Source organism: Piliocolobus tephrosceles, chromosome 13 (genome assembly GCF_002776525.5).
Source record: "Piliocolobus tephrosceles isolate RC106 chromosome 13, ASM277652v3, whole genome shotgun sequence".
Classification (NCBI taxonomy): domain Eukaryota; kingdom Metazoa; phylum Chordata; class Mammalia; order Primates; family Cercopithecidae; genus Piliocolobus; species Piliocolobus tephrosceles.
The window spans coordinates 86,257,139-86,272,745 of record NC_045446.1 but is presented as its reverse complement, the minus strand read 5'-3'; the positions used below and the strand labels follow the sequence as shown (position 1 = coordinate 86,272,745).

The window sequence follows — 15,607 nt, the reverse complement described above, 5'->3', positions numbered from 1 at the left end:
TGCTCCTTTTCTTCATACTCTGTTCATTAAAAAAAATGTGGTTTCTATTAGAGTTTCAGCCATTCACTCATGTCAGCACTAAGAAGATATTATCCCGTTATTACCTGGTTTCTATAGTTTCTATTGAGAAGTTATCTGTTATTCCATTTGATATCTCTTTACTGGTAATATTCTTTTTTTCCTGGCTGCTTTCAAGATTTTCCTCTAGCATTGCACTATAATATATTTAGGTGTGGATATCTGTTTATTTATACTTCTTGGGATTCATTAAGCATCTTGAATTTGCAAACTGATGTCTTTAATCATTTCAGAAAATTCTCAGCATTATTTCTTCAAATTCTGCTGCATCATCTCTCTGCTTTCTATCTGAGACTCCAATTAAACAAGTATTAGACCATCTTACTCTATAATATATGTCTCTTACTCTCCAGATTTTGTCATCCCTCTGTGGATATTTTTAACAATTAAATAATATTGGCAATGAATATTTTCTTCTGACATATACCAGTTCACCAATTTTCTCTTTGGTTATGCATAACTGAACTAAAACCTTAGTAATTTTTGTTATGTTTTTCTTTTAGAAATAGAAACTCTAATTCTTTTTCAATCTGAAATGATGTGTTTTATCATTTTAAGTAACTTGCTAGAATTTTTAGATTTGGATTTTGATTTCTAAACCATTGTAAAATACTTATTTTACAAAGGATGACTGATAATTCCACTATCTGGAGTACCTATGCGTATGTTTCTCTTAAGTTTTTGCACTTGATCTTACTTATGCTGTCTTTCTTCCTCAGATATTTGATTATCTTTGATTGTATCCTGAACATGGCATTTGAAAAATTATTGTAAAAACAATCTGAGACCTCGGGTAATGTTACCTTCCTCTAATGTGGAATTTTGTCTGCTTCTGCCAAGTACCTGGAAGGTCTAGCAATCCAAGATTACCTTAATTCAAATTTTATGATTTGACATTTTCTGGGCCACTTACATTACACCATACTCATCTATATCTGTGAATGGGCTGATTTAGTTATGGCTTCCTTAATACCTACGGTACATCCACTTGAGATTGCCATCCCAACTGTGAAGATGTTCATCAACTTCCCAAACTTTGACAGATTCTCAACTCCAACTTTTGTTTCACTTGCATTTCAAAAAAAAATTTTTTAAGTGCTGGTTATGGTTACCCTCTCTGTTGTCTCTTTCAAAGTGGCAAATGCCTGAAGAAAAACAATATAGCTTCAAATATTCTCACTTTTTTTTTTTTTTTTTTTTTTTTTTTGACAGTCTTTCTCTGTTGCCTAGGCTGGAGTACAGTGGTGTGATCTCAGTTCACTGCAACCTCCACCTCCCGGGCTGAAGTGATTATTGTGCCTCAACCTTCCAAGTGGCTGGGATTACCAGTATGTGCCACCATGCCCAGCTAATTTTTTTCATTTTTAATAGAGATAGGGTATTACCATGTTGGCCAGGCTGGTCATAAACTCCTGGCCTCAAGTGATCCACCCACCTCAGCCTCCAAAAGTGCTGGGATTACAGGTGGGCTCACCTTTTTTTTGATTCATCCTTTCCTAGATGTCATCTCGAAAGTTTTTCTACAATAATGTTTTTATGAAAAGATTGTAAATATTTTGTCCAGGTTTTAAATCTTCTTCAGAAGTAGAATGTGTCTGAATTAACTAGTCCTCAGCAAGTAACTGTTTTTATTAAAATTGGAAAAATCAGGCATAGAAACAAAAACCTAGGGTATACACCAAAATAGAATGCTTAGAACAGATATATGATCAGATACTTAGAGTCAAATTGAGTTCACTTAGCCAATGAACGTGGAGATGACCAACAATAGAAAGCAAGAGTGACAGACCTTTTCCCCTCATTTAGTCTCAGCAGCACAAGGTTTCTACAAGAAATAATATACATTATTTGACCCCAAAGTCTGGTACTGACCTGGTCCTTCTACGTCTGTGATCAGGATGGTAGGCAGGTCCAGGAAATCTAATGGTAAAGACAAGAGTAAGCTTAAACTGTTTGACAAAAGGAAAATATGGCACAGAGAGAGAAAGTTAATTCTCCAAATCCAGGTGCTCTGATTCTAAACTCTATGATATTGTTTGGGTATTTGTCCCTGCCTAAATCTCAAGTTGAAATGTAATCCCCAATGTTGGAGGTGGGGCCTGGTGGGAGGCTCCAGCCTCAGCTCAAAGGGGCCCAAGTATGGCTCAAGCCATAGCACCACAGGATGCAAGCCATAAGCTCTGACAGCTTCCAAGTGATGTTAAGCCTGCAGGTGCACAAAATGCAAGAGTGGTGGAGGCATGACAGCCTCCACCTAGATTTCATTGGATGTATGAGAAAGCCTGCATGCCCAAGCAGAAGCCTGATGCATCAGTGGAGCCCCCACAGAGAACCTCTACTAGGGCAGTGTGGAGAGAAAGTATAGGACTGGAGGCCACACAAAGAGTTTCCATTGGAGCTCTGCCTAGTGGAGCTGTGAGAAGGTAGCCACTGTCCTCCAGACCCCGGATGGTAGATCCACTGACAGCTTGCTCCCTGAACCTGGAAAAAACACAGGCACTCAACAATTCATTACAGCAGCCATGGAGGCTGAGCTCTGCAAAGCCACAGCGGGGGAGGTGCCCAAAGCCATGGGAGCCCATCTCTTGCACTAGTGTGCCCTGGATGTACAACATGGAATCAAAGGAGACTATTTTGGAGCTTTAAATTTTAATGACTTCCCTGCTGGGTTTCAAACTTTCATGGTGTCTACAGGCCCTTTCTTTTGGCTAGTTACTCCCTGTGGAAAGGGAATGTTTACCCAATGCCTATACCCTCATTGTCTCTCAGAAGTAAATAACTTGTTTTTGATTTTACAGGCTTATAGGTAGAAGTGACTTAGCTTCTCTCAGATGAGACTTTCAACTTTGAGTTAATGCTAGAATTGAGTTAAGACTTTGAGGGACTATTAGAAGGCCTGATTGTATTGTGCAATGTGAGAGGGACATAAAATTGTGGACAAGGATGGAATTATATAGTTTAGATATTTGTCCCCATCCAAATCTATGTTGAAATGTAATATCCAGTATTGGAGGTGCGGCTTGGTGGGAGGTGTTTGAGTCATGAGAGTGCATCCCTCATGGCTTGGTGCTGTCCTTGCAATAGTGAGTACTCTCAAAATCTGGTTGTTGTAAAGTTGTAAAGTGTGACACCTCTACCACCCACTATCTCTCTTCTTTCTGCTTTTGTCATATGAAGTGCCTGTTCCTGCTTTACCTTCCACCATGAGTGAAAGCTCCCCGAGGCCTCCCCAGAAACCAAGAAGATGCCAATGCCATGTTTATACAGCCTGCAGAACTGTGAGCTAATTAAACCTCTTTTCTTTATAAATTACCCAGTCTCAGGTATTTCTTTATAGCAATGCAAGACCGGACTAGTACAGTCCATTTGGGTAATTACTACACTTCTAAAAAGAAAAAAAAAGGATTGCTTAGACAGGTAGAAGCAAGATAGAGATTAAGTTATCAAAACTGAGAAAAAAGGTTGATAGTAAGTGATAGAGCTCAAGTTATACATCTGTAAAATTACAAGAATCGGTGTGAACTAGGAACAATGATGACTCAAAATTCAGTTACTATCTTAGAGTTTCTTATAGTTTATCTTATTAATACAAAATCTAGTTTGAGCACTTGGAATGTGGCTAAGTCTTCAGACTGGGACTAAGAAACTCAATAGGAACTTGAAAACCACAGGAGCAGATGACAAACTGGATATTTTTCTACTCTTAAATGAATGCTATATCTCTTTTCTTTCATATACAAATGTAATGCATCTGTCAGCTTGTCAAATTATTGCAGCAGGTTATAGCAATTTCTTTTTTCAATAGACTTGTTTTCAGTAGTCCACTTACTTCCGAAGGTTAATCTCCTAAATGATTCATTTTATCAGCAAATCTGTACTTTTGGTAAATTTCATCATACAGTTCTTATAATTTGCCATAAATTTCATTGGCAATTGTTTCATCATCGTTTAACTTCTGGCTGCAAGTGGAAATACTTGTCTTAAATTCTATTACTGATAAGTAATATCAGCCAGCTAGCAGAGAGATTAATATATTCTAACATCTACGTAACAGTTAAGAATTCCAAAAATTAGTACCATTTATGGATTCAACGATTCTCACATTAACTCTGTTTGTACCTTATAAATCAATGGCTTGAAAAGTTGCATTAACAAAAGTTAAATTCTATTAAACATACATTTTCTAAGTATTTAACATCACAAATATAGGAAACACTTAAATAACTATCAAATATAATCATCAATATTTCTGACATCATGTCACTTTGGACTCCCAAATTTAAATATTTCTTTCTGAAGACTATTCTTCTTAGTAATTCATATGTAACCTGAAAGTCCAACATTATAGTAGCCCCTGCTTGCAAGATAGCAAGATCTCGGGTCCCCTCTCCTTAAAATTCCCTTCAGCAAGGAACACAAGCATTCATACTCCCTTGTCAGTACCTGACTTTTGGTCTTTCTTAAGTCTGGATTGCAATCCTCCTTCTATCCATGGACCTCTGCTCATTGTTCAGTTGCCAACAATTATGCAATTACTAGATTAACTCAGAGCTGCTGCTGCTGTTGCCACTTCCTCCACACTAGCCTCTATAGCAGCAGTTCTCAGTTTAGCAGTACATGAGAATCACCTGTAGTGTTTTCAAAAATGCTGGTACTCATGCAAACACCAGACCAATTAAATCAAATTTTCTGGAAAACTTAAGCAAAGTTATTGCTCTCTTCTCTCCTTTACAAGCATAGATACAGATTTTGATTACCTCTTTTCATCATAGTCCATACTACATTCTGCATCTAAACTTTATTGAAGACAGAAATAAGAGATGGGAAATACAACATTAAAAAAAATTAAGGTATTTTGTATGACAGCCATCTGAATCCATGCTTTCTGAATTATTCTCATGGGGCTTTTACAGGCTTCCTGATTATTATCATGGGACTTCTGCAGGTTGCTTCCCTGTGTAGCTCCAAGCCTGCTTCCTTGTGGCTGAAAATTACTTCCCGGCACTGTTGCAAGTGCACATGAGAATACCTAGAGTAGACTCAAGATAACATTACAAAGAAAGGAGTTCCTTCTTGAACCAACCCAAGGCCTGCCTTTCCATCCTCATTTTCTGTTCCAGAAAACTGGCAGTGGGAAAAATTTATATCCTTCAGGGGCAAGTACACTTGGCACCCATGGAAGTGAGTCCTGTGACCCCAACAATCATAGCAGACAATCTCATCACAGCTGCATCAGCTTCATCTCAAGCAGTATGCACAGAAAAGGAAATTTTTTTCCTTTACATCTCACTTCCCTGCATGATAAAAAAAAAAAAAAAAAAAGACAATGGCTTTCATTTCTAACATTTCTCCATTATATATAGCGTATTTATTCTCCAATGGATGTTGAGTATCTACAAACCAGTTTAGTTCTCTTTTATGATCTTTCCTCTGCTTGCATTTCATCTGTTGCAGTTTTGTTTTTGTTTTTGTTTTTGTTTTTGTTTTTGTTTTTGTCTGAACTCCTGACCTTGCTAACCAACAACTCCAATATAAACAAAAATAAGCACATTTCCACCCACATCTACATCTACACACACACAAACACATACACACACAGAGACAGTGAAAGTATCTTGCAATTAAAATACAAAACTGAAGGACTATCTGATTTCAAAACATGCAGCAAAGCTACAATCAAAACAGTATGGTACTGGCATAAAAACAGACACATAGACCAATGAAACAGAATAGAGGGCCCAGAAATAAATTAACACATTTGTGGTCAATTAACTTTTGACAAAAATGTCAAGAACACATCATGATGTAATGACAGTCTCTTCAATAAATGGTATTACAAAAATTATCCACATGCAGAAGAATAAAATTGGACCTGTGTCTCACATCATATTAAAAAACCAAAGTGAAATAAAAATTGAAATATGTGATCAGAAACTCTAAAACTTCTAGAAGAAAATATGGGAGAAAAGTTTTATGACATAGATCTGGGCAATGATTTTTTTGATATAATCCCAAAAGCAAGGCAACAGAGGCAAAAATGGAATACAATTACACCAAACTAAGAAGCTTCTGTATATAGCAAAGGAAACAATCAATCAAGTAAAGAGAAAATCTACAGAATGGGAGAAAATATTTGCAAACCACACATCTGGTAAGGGATTAATATTCAAAATATGTAAGAGACTCAATAGCAGAAAGCTAATAATCTGATTTTAAAATGGACAAAGGACCTCTCTCAAAAGACGACATACAAATGGAAAACAGGTATGTGAACAAATGCTCATTACTAATCAGGAAAGTGCTAATTAAACCCACAATGAGATATCACCTCACAACTATTAGAATGACCATTGTCAAAAAGATAAAAAGATAAGTGCTGGCAAAGATGTGGAGAAAATAGAACCCTTGCACACTGATGGTATAAATGAAATGTAACCTAGTGTAGCCGTTACGGAAAATAGTTGAGAAATTCCTCAGAAAATTAAAAATGGAACCATTATATGATCCAGCAATCCCATTTCTTGATCTATGTCTAAATGAAGTGAAATCAGTATATTCAAGAGAGATCTGTTCTTCCATGTTAGTTGCAGCATTATTCACAAGAGCTAAGATATGGAATTAACCTGTGTGTCCATCAACAAATGCATGGATTTTAAAATGTGTTATATATACACAGTACATGATACGGTTGGGATATCTGTCTCCTCCAAATCTCATGTTGAAATGTGATCCCCAGTGTTGGAGGTGGGACCCAGTGGGAGGTATCTGGGTCATGGGGGCAGATCCCTGATGGATGTCTTGGTACGCTCCACCCAGTAATGGGTTCATTCAAGAGCTGGTTGTTTAAAAGAATATGATATCTCTCTTGCTCCTGTGTGTCTTCCTCCCTCTTTTGCCATGAGATGACTGTTCCCCTTTTGCCTTCCACCATGATTGTAAGCTTCCTGAGGACCTCACCAGAAGTACATGCTGGTGCCATGCTTCGTGTACAGCCTGCAGAACTATGAGTCAAATAAACCTCTTTTCTTTATAAATTACTCAGTCTCAGGTATTCTTTTATACTAATGCAAAATAGACTAACAAGGCAGAATACTATTCAGCCATTAAAAAATGAGGAAATCCAGCAGTTACAAGATGGCCAAATAGGAACAGCTCCAGTCTACAGCTCCAAGGGTGAGCGACACAGAAGGTGGGTGATTTCTCCATTTCTAACTGAGGTACCAGGTTCATCTCACTGGGCCTTGTCAGAGAGTGGGTACAGGACAGTAGGTGCAGCCCACTGAATGTGAGTCGAAGCAGGGTGAGGCATCAGCTCACCCAGGAAGTACAAAGGGTCAGGGAATTCCCTTTCCTAGCCAAGGGAAGCTGTGACAGAGGGCACCTGGAAAATTGGGTCACTCCCATCCTAATACTGCACTTTTCCAATGGTCTTAGCAAATGGCACACCAGGAGATTATATCCCGCACGTGGCTCAGAGGGTCCCATGCCCATGGAGCCTTGCTCATTGCTAGCACAGCAGTCTGAGATGGAACTGGAAGGTGGCAGCAAGGCTGGGGGAGGGGCACCCACCATTGCTGAGGCTTGAGTAGGTAAACAAAGAAGCCTGGAAGCTCAAACTGGGTAGAGCCCACTGCAGCTCAATGAGGCCTGCCTGCCTTTGTAGACTCCACCTCTGGTGGCAGGGCATAGCCAAACAAAAGGCAGTAGAAACCTTTGCAGACTTAAATGTCCCTTTATGACAGCTTTGAAGAGAGTAGTGGTTCTCCCAGAATGGAGTTTGAGATCTGAGAATGGACAGATTGCCTCCTCAAGTGGGTCCCTGACTCCCAAGTAGCCTAACTGAGAGACACCCCCCGCAGGGGCAGACTGACACCTCACACGGCCAGGTACCCCTCTGAGATGAAGCTTCCAGAGGAACGATCAGGCAGCAACATTTGCTGTTCAGCAATATTCGCTGTTCTGCAGCCTCCACTTCTGATACGCAGGCAAACAGGGTCTGAAGGTGACCTCCAGCAAACTCCAACAGACCTGCAGCTGAGGGTCCTGACTGTTAGAAGGAAACCTAACAAACAGAAAGGACATCCACACCAAAACCCCATCTGTACATCACTGTCATCAAAGACCAAAGGTAGATAAAACCACAAAGATGGGGAAAAAACAGAACAGAAAAGCTGAAAATTCTAAAAATCAGAGCACCTCTCCCCCCACAAAGGAACACAGCTCCTCGCCGGCAACGGAAGGAAGCTGGATGGGGAATGACTTTGACGAGTTGAGAGACGAAGGCTTCAGATGATCAAACTTCTCCAAGCTAAAGGAGGAAGTTCGAACCCATCGCAAAGAAGCCTAAAACTTTGAAAAAAGATTAGACGAATGGCTAGCTAGAATAATCAGTGTAGAGAAGTCCTTAAATGACCTGATGAAGCTGAAAACCATGGCACAAGAACTACGTGACGAATGCACAAGTTTCAGTAGCCGATTTGATCAACTGGAAGAAAGGGTATCAGTGACTGATGATCAAATGAATGAAATGAAGAAAGAAGAGAAGTCTAGAGAAAAAAAGGGTAAAAAGAAATGAACAAAGCCTCCAAGAAATATGGGACTATGTGAAAAGACCAAATCTACATCTAATTGGTGGACCTGAAAGTGATGGGGAGAATGGAACCAAGTTGGAAAACACTCTGCAGGATATTATCCAGGAGAACTTCCCCAACCTAGCAAAGTAGGCCAACATTCAAATTCAGGAAATACAAAGAACGCCACAAAGATACTTCTCAAGAAGAGTAACTCCAAGACACATACTTGTCAGATTCACGAAAGTTGAAATGAAGGAAAAAATGTTAAGGGCTGCCAGAGACAAAGATCAGGTTACCTACAAAGGGAAGCCCATCAGACTAACAGCGGATCTCTCAGCAGAAACTCTACAAGCCAGAAGAGAGTGGGAGCCAAAATTCAACATTCTTAAAGGAAAGAATTTTCAACCCAAAATTTCATATCCAGCCAAACTAAGCTTCATAAGTGAAGGAGAAATAAAATCCTTTACAGACAAGCAAACAGGGGGAGGTTTTGTCACCACCAGGCCTGCCTTAAAAGACCTCTTGAAGGAAGCACTAAACATGGAAAGGAACAACCAGTACCAGCCACTGCAAAAACATGCCAAATTGTAAAGACTATCAATGCTAGGAAGAAACTGCATCAACTAATGAGCAAAATAACCAGCTAACATCACAATGGCAGGATCAAATTCACACATAACAATATTAACCTTAAATGTAAATGGGCTAAATGTTCCAGTTAAAAGACACAGACTGGCAAATTGGATAAAGAGTCAAGACCCATCAGTGTGCTGTATTCAGGAGACTATCTCACGTGCAGAGACACACATAGGCCCAAAATAAAGGGATGGAGGAAGATCTACCAAGCAAATGGAAAACAAAAAAAGGCAGGATTTGCAATCTTAGTCTCTGATAAAACAGATTTTAAACCAACAAAGATCAAAGGAGACAAAGAAGGCCATTACATAATGGTAAAGGGATAAATTCAACAAGAAGAGTGACTATCTTAAATATATATGCACCCAATACAGGAGCACCCAGATTCATAAAGTATGTCCTTAGAGACCTACAAAGAGACTTAGACTACCACACAATAATAATGGGAGACTTTAACACCCCACTGTCAACATTAGACAGATCAACGAGACAGAAAGTTAAGAAGGATATCTAGGAATTGAACTCAGCTCTGCAGCAAGTGGACTTAATAGACATCTACAGAATTCTCCAACCGAAATCAACAGAATATACATTTTTCTCAGCACCACATCACGCTTATTCCAAAATTGACCACATAGTTGGAAGTAAAGCACTCCTCAGCAAATGTAAAAGAACAGAAATTATAACAAACTGTCTCTCAGGATTAAGAACTAGAACTCAGGATCAAACTAGAACTCAGGATTAAGAAACTCACTCAAAACCGTTCAACTACATGGAAACTGAACAACCTACTCCTGAATGACTACTGGGTACATAATGAAATGAAGGCAGAAATAAAGATGTTCTTTGAAACCAATGAGAACAAAGACACAACATACCAGAATCTCTTGGACACATTTAAAGCAGTGTGTAGAGGGAAATTTGTAGCACTAAATGCCCACAAGAGAAAGCAGGAAAGATCTAAAATTGACACCCTAACATCACAATTATAAGAATTAGAGAGGCAAGAGCAAACACATTCAAAAGCTAGCAGAAGGCAAGAAGTAACTAAGATCAGAGCAGAACTGAAGGAGATCGAGACACAAAAAAACCTTCAAAAAATCAATGAATACAGAAGCTGATTTTTTGAAAAGATCAACAAAATTGATAGACTGCTAGCAAGACCAATAAAGAAAAGAAAGAAGAATCAAAGACACAAGAAAAATTGATAAAGGGGATATCACCATCAATCCTACAGAAATACAAAGTACCATCAAAGAATACTATCAACACCTCTATGCAAATAAACTAGAAAATCTAGAAGAAATGGATAAATTGCTGGACACATACACCCTCCCAAGACTAAACCAGGAAGAAGTTGAATCTCTGAATAGACCAATAACAGGCTCTGAAATTGAGGCAATAATTAATAGACTACCACGAAAAAAAGTCCAGGATCAGACAGATTCACAGCCGAATTCTACCAGAGGTACAAGGAGGAACTGGTACCATTCCTTCTGAAACTATTCCAATCAATAGAAAAAGAGAGAATCCTCCCTAACTCATTTTATGAGGCCAGCCTCATCCTGATACCAAAGCCTGGCAGAGACACAACAAAAAAAAAGAATTTTAGACCAATATCCCTGATGAACATCGATGCAAAAATCCTCAATAAAATACTGGCAAACCAAATCCAGCAGTACATCAAAAAATTTATCCACCATGATCAAGTGGGCTTCATCCCTGGGATGAAAGGCTGGTTCAACATACACAAATCAATAAATGGAATCCAGCATATAAACAGAAACAAAGACAAAAACCACATGATTATCTCCATAGATGCTGAAAAGGCCTTTGACAAAATTCAACAGCCCTTCATGCTAAAAACTCTCAATAAATTCGGTATTGACGAGATGTATCTCAAAATAATAACAGCTATTTTAGACAAACCCACAGCCAATATCACACTGAATGGGCAAAAACTGGAAGCATTCCCTTTTAAAACCGGCACAAGACAGAGATGTCCTCTCTCACCACTCCTATTCAACATAGTGTTGGAAAGTTCTGACCAGGGCAATCACACAGGAGAAAGAAATAAAGTGTATTCAATTAGGAAAAGAGGAAGTCAAATTGTCCCTGTTTGCAGATGACATGATTGTATATTTAGAAAACCCCATAGTCTCAGCCCAAAGTCTCCTTAGGCTGATAATCAACTCAGCAAAGTCTCAGGATACAAAATCAATGTGCAAAAATCACAAGCATTCTTATACACCAATAACAGACAAACAGGGAGCCAAATCATGAGTGAACTCACATTCACAATTGCTTCAAAGTGAATAAAATAACTAGGAATCCAACTTACAAGGGATGTGAAGGACCTATTCAAGGAAAACTACAAACCACTGCTCAACGAAATAAAAGAGGACACAAACAAATGGAAGAACATTTCATGCTCATGGATAGGAAGAATCAGTATCAATAAAATGGCCATACTTTCCAAGGTAATTTATAGATTCCATGCCATTTCCATCAAGCTACCAATTACTTTCTTCACACAATTGGAAAAAAACTACTTTAAAGTTCATATGGAATGAAAAAAGAGCCCTCATTGCCAAGAAAAAACTAAGCCAAAAGAATAAAGCTGAAGGCATCACGCAACCTGACTTCAAACTATACAAGGCTACTAGTAATCAAAATAGCATGGTACTGGTACCAAAACAGAGATATAGGCCAATGGAACAGAACAGAGCCCTCAGAAATAATACTACACATCTACAACCATCTGATCTTTGACAAACCTGACAAAAACAAGAAATGGGGAAAGGATTCCCTATTTAATAAATGGTGCTAGGAAAACTGGCTAGCCATATGTAGAAAGCTGAAACTGGATCCCTTCCTTACACCTTATAGAAAAATTAATTCAAGATGGATTAGAGACTTAAATGTTAGACCTAAAACCATAAAAACTCTAGAAGAAAACCTAGGTAATACCATTCAGGACATAGGCATGGGCAAGTACTTCATGTCTAAAACATCAAAAGCAATGGCAACAAAAGCCAAAATTGACAAATGGGATCTAATTAAACTAAATTAATTAATTAATTAACTAAACTAAAGAACACAGCAAAAGAAACTACCATCAGAGTGAACAGGCAACCTACAGAATGGGAGAAAATTTTTGCAATCTACTCATCTGACAAAGGGCTGATGTCCAGAATCTACAAAGAACTCAAACAAATTTATAAGAAAAAAACAAACAACCCCATCAAAAAGTGGATGAAGGATATGAACAGACACTTCTTAAAAGAAGACATTTATACAGCCAACAGACACATGAAAAAATGCTCATCATCACTGGCCATCAGAGAAATGCAAATCAAAACCACAATGAGATACCATCTCACACCAGTTAGAATGGGGATCATTAAAAAGTCAGGAAACAACAGGTGCTGGAGAAGATGTGGAGAAATAGCAACACTTGTACACTGTTGCTGGGACTGTAAACTAGTTCAATCATTCCTCAGGGATCTAGAACTAGAAATACCATTTGACCCAGCCATCCCATTACTGGGTATATACCCAAAGGATTATAAATCATGCTGCTATAAAGACACATGCACACATATGTTTATTGCGGCACTATTCACAATAGCAAAGACTTGGAACCAATCCAAATGTCCATCAATGATAGACTGGATTAAGAAAATATGGCACAGGCCGGCCGCGGTGGCTCAAGCCTGTAATCCCAGCACTTTGGGAGGCCGAGACGGGCGGATCACGAGGTCAGGAGATCGAGACTATCCTGGCTAACACGGTGAAACCCCATCTCTACTAAAAAAATACAAAAAACTAGCCAGGCGAGGTGGCAGGCGCCTGTAGTCCCAGCTACTGGGGAGGCTGAGGCAGGAGAATGGCGTAAACTCGGGAGGCGGAGCTTGAAGTGAGCTGAGATCCAGCCACTGCACTTCAGCCTGGGCTACAGAGCGAAACTCCGTCTCAAAAAAAAAAAAAAAGAAAAGAAAAAAAAAAGAAAATATGGCACATATACACCATGGAATACTATGCAGCCCTAAAAAGGATGAGTTCCTGTCCTTTGTAGGGACATGGATGAATTTGGAAACCATCATTCTCAGCAAACTATCGCAAGAACAAAAAAACAAATACCACATGTTCTCACTCATTGGTAGGAATCGAACAATGAGAACACTTGGACACAGGAAGGGAAACATCACACAACGGGGCCTGTTGTGGGGTGGGGGGAGTGGGGAGGGATAGCATTAAGAGATATACCTAATGTAAATGACAAGTTAATGGCTGCAGCACACCAACATGGCACATACATACATATGTAACAAACCTGCACGTTGTGCACATGTACCCTAGAACTTAAGGTACAATTTTTTAAAAATGAGGAAATCGTAATATTTGTAATGACATGTATGAACCTGGGGGACATTATGTTAAGTGAAATAAGCCAGGCATTGAAGACAAAAACTTATATGTATAAGGTAAAAGTTAAACTTATAGAAGCAGAGGGTAGAATGATGGTCAACAGAGTCTAGGGTGGTGGTCTGCGGTTGAGAGGATCAAAATTTTAGTTAGACAAAGGGAGTAAGTTTAAGAGATCTATTGTACAACATGGCAACTATAGTTAATAATAATATATTGTGTTATTTAAAATTGCTAAAAGAGTATATTTTGTGTTCTCACCACAGAAAATAATAAGTATATGAGGTAACACACATTAATTAGCTTGATTTAGCCTTCCACAATGTATACAGGGTTTTTTTTATTATGTTTACTTTTTTAATTTTTTTTGAGATGGAGTCTCGCTCTATCACCCAGGCTGGAGTGCAGTGGTGCAATGTCATCTCACTGCGAGCTCGGTCTCCCGGGTTCACGCCATTCTCCTGCCTCAGCCTCCAGAGTAGCTGGGACTACAGGCGCCTGCCACAGCGCCTGACTAATTTTTTGTATTTTCAGTAGAGACAGGGTTTCACTGTGGTCTCGATCTCCTGACCTCGTGATCTGACCGCCTCGGCCTCCCAAAGTGCTGGTATTACAGGTGTGAGCCACCACACCCCGCCATATACAGGTTTTAAAACATCATGTTGTGCACAGTAAATGTGTACAATCCTTGTTAATTAAAAATAATAATAATAACATTTTTAAAATAAAAAACTACAAATATAGGGAAGAAATCTCTCTCCAAAGGAAACAACTAGGCAGAGAAGCAACTCTGCCTGAAATATAAAGACAATTTTTGCATCATCCCTACGAGTTATTTAATCCTTAACCGATTTTATTTGCCATTTTTCAAACTTTTTTCTCATTATGTTTTGTTCTACATTTGCATACACAAGTGACTTTCTGATAAGAAAGAACATTTCACAGCAAATATGCATCCAGATTAGAGCCTCTTGCAGGAGACAGATGATTTGCAGCTTTGACATGACAGTTCTTTATTATTTCCTACAATACTTTAAAGATCACAGAACCCATTTTCTACTTCTGCTGAAGCTCCAGGTAATATATATTCTTCCTTCCCAAAGCAGTCTCTCCTAAAGGAAGCTTTTCCCAAGCACAGAGCCTAGGAGGGAGAGCTCAGCACTGAGGTGATGAGAGCTGAGGTTGATTTCTGCCTGTCTGTCCACAACTTGCCCCAGAAACCAACAAATAACTGGTAATTGATTCTTTCTGACAAGCATTCTTAGTCTTCATTTGGGTTTATCTCAGAACACTTGTTACAAATACACCAGGACACTTACCACTGAATTCTCAATTTTATAATAATTTCTTACAAGAAAAATTAACAAGTATATAATTTTGTGGGCTTTTATTATACAATTTATAAATGCAAATTATAAAAAATTATAAAATATATTTATTTTAAAAGCATTATTATTAAGCTCACCACCTAAATATTACTACAGATCATTTGTAAATCCTTCTTCCTACCATTTTAGGGGATGTATGTATTTATGAAACAGAGAAGTAGAATAAGAATTACAAACACTTTGTGACCTATTTTCTTATGTCAAAAATTGATTTTTTTCTATGCTAGTAAACATTCTTCTGCAATATCACTTAATGATTACATGGTATGTCAAAATTAATTTAAATAACCAATGACATATTATTAGCAGTACTATGCTTGCTACTGGGTGACAAGATCGATTGTACCCCAAACTTCAGCATTATGGAACGTATCCACATAACAAACCTGCACGTGTACCTCGTGAATCTAAAGCAGAAGTTGATTTTTTTTTTTTAATGCAGTTAGGTTGTTTGCTGGTTTTGTTATTACAATCAATGTGTTTGTTACACAATCTTGGCACATA

General features: G+C 38.5%; 1 long non-coding RNA gene across 1 annotated transcript in view; it reads right to left on the bottom strand.

Annotated features, from left to right (window-relative positions):
* Positions 1 to 15,607, bottom strand: part of LOC111551628 — a 122,513-nt gene that overhangs the window by 71,073 nt on the left and 35,833 nt on the right. Inside the window, exon 3 of the long non-coding RNA XR_002734416.2 lies at positions 1,951 to 1,998. This is a non-coding gene — a long non-coding RNA (uncharacterized LOC111551628). The remainder of the gene's footprint in view (positions 1 to 1,950; positions 1,999 to 15,607) is intronic.